This window comes from Miscanthus floridulus, unplaced genomic scaffold (genome assembly GCF_019320115.1).
Source record: "Miscanthus floridulus cultivar M001 unplaced genomic scaffold, ASM1932011v1 fs_687_6_7, whole genome shotgun sequence".
NCBI classification, from domain to species: domain Eukaryota; kingdom Viridiplantae; phylum Streptophyta; class Magnoliopsida; order Poales; family Poaceae; genus Miscanthus; species Miscanthus floridulus.
In genome coordinates, this window is record NW_027097115.1 from 22,452 (window position 1) to 24,322 (window position 1,871).

The 1,871-nt window shown below is 42.2% G+C and overlaps 1 long non-coding RNA gene across 1 annotated transcript; it reads right to left on the reverse strand.

The window, feature by feature from the left end:
- Positions 1–687: 687 nt before the first annotated feature.
- Positions 688–1,450, reverse strand: LOC136532698 (uncharacterized). Its single transcript, XR_010778288.1, has 3 exons — positions 1,313–1,450; positions 1,103–1,228; positions 688–1,009 (listed from the first exon to the last, which is right to left on the reverse strand). It is a non-coding gene; the product is annotated as an uncharacterized lncRNA (long non-coding RNA).
- Between the last annotated feature and the right edge of the window lie 421 nt (positions 1,451–1,871).

Here is a 1,871-nt window from a genome sequence, read left to right on the forward strand (position 1 = left end):
CTCCCTTCTTCCTGCCATGTTGCACCTCCTTTCTGCTTTTGACAAGTGAATACGCCCCACCCACGAATATATATTCTTCTCTAAGCTGTACATGCAGTCATTCAGTATTCTTTGCTATTTATAGACACCAAAACTTGGTGGTCTTGTTCGCACCCACGTTGCTTGTACAGGAACATGCAACTGCGCAGGACCAGCGTGCCCATTCTCACGCCCATGTTGCGGCACAGGACCAAGCCACGCTCACGTCGGTACAGGACCAAGCCTTGATCACGCCATCTCTGGAGCCCTTGCAGCGGCAAAGGACCAAGCAAAGGCAGGGCATCTCTGGAGCCCATGCAAAGGCATAGACCAAGCAGAAGATAGCCCTTTTTATATTTACCTCCCTCCTTTAATTGCAATAATCGTGTTGAGTTTAAAGCAGTTTGGTCTTCTTCATAACTCATCCCTTGATAGTTTCCTGTTCTCATTGCTAACTCACCTTTCATCCGTATATTTGTTTCTTTCACCCACAAATTCATAGAAATTCATAGGAATTCAGATGATGATGATGAATATGTTGATGATGAAAATGTTGATGAGGCTGACCTAGTTTGAAAGTTAGTCAAAATATGAACAGTAATTGCATGCATACAATTGTGTATTGTTCAAGTAAACAACACGCCTTTCCATCTTATAATCAATTACATGCATGAACATTTACCTAACACTTATAATTAATTACATGCATGAGTATTTCACCCTTCAAAATTGTGTGGTCCGCAACCATCTGTGGCTCTTGAATGCAAATATTCTTTTTTACCATGCCTATTTCTAGCACTCCGCAACTGGATTTGGCACCCCCACGAGGCGATGACAATGATATTGACCGGGCGATTGGCGGACGGCGCCGGCGGCCACAACATTTACCTTTCAGTACATCAATGCACTTATTGCTCAAATTGTTTTGTCTATTTTATCTATTCTTCCGATTCTTACTTGTTGCCTCTTCCCCTTCCTCCTCTACCTCATCCTGCATGATTTTAATCAGCACCTACTGTTACCTCTCACAACCTCTATATAATATTCCCTTTAACTAACTAAAGTCTTGAGGATCACCACTCACCTTGGTTATCTGACCCTTGGTTGATCCATTCCGTGCCAATAGGGGTGGTAACTCACCGTCTACCAGTCATAGGTCCTCATAAATTTGTATTCCATGCCAGTACCGCCAGTTTAATACATCTTCTTTCTTTATGATTTGAAACTTTGTTAGTATACTCATCACAAAACTCACAATCAAAACAAAACAAAATGGATTCATGCAAGCTATTACCTTTCCATCCTTTCCCTTGCCGATGCCCATTCCATTTTGCATTTTGTCCTCAATTTCTTCCTCCCAAGATTCCTTTATTATTCCCTCCATTTCGTGTTGTCTGTAGTACGAATGACTAACCAGGAAGTAGCAATGAAGTGATGTGATATGGATGCGTACTTGCAACCATTTGGTCTTGTTCATGCCTTTTTATAAGCACTCTGTAACGTCTTGTTCGCACTCGCGCTGCTTCCACAGGCCCATGCAGCGGCACAAGACCGTGTCCGCGTGCTCATTCTCGTGCATGCCATGTCTTGATATCATGCATTGGCATAGGACCAAGCCATGGTCACACCGGCACAGGACCAAGCCGGGCTATAAAGGTGGAGAAATTTCTATTCAAAGTACCATAAATAATATTTTTAGGTGGATCCATTGCGTGTGCTTTATTCCCAAGAGTTTGCATGGCTTGGTTCACTGGTAACAAAACATTTTCGGTTATTTCCCAAGAGTTATTTTCCCTAATTATTTTAAATAAATAAGACCTAAATTGCCTTAACATTCTCTTTACAGGAGTGGT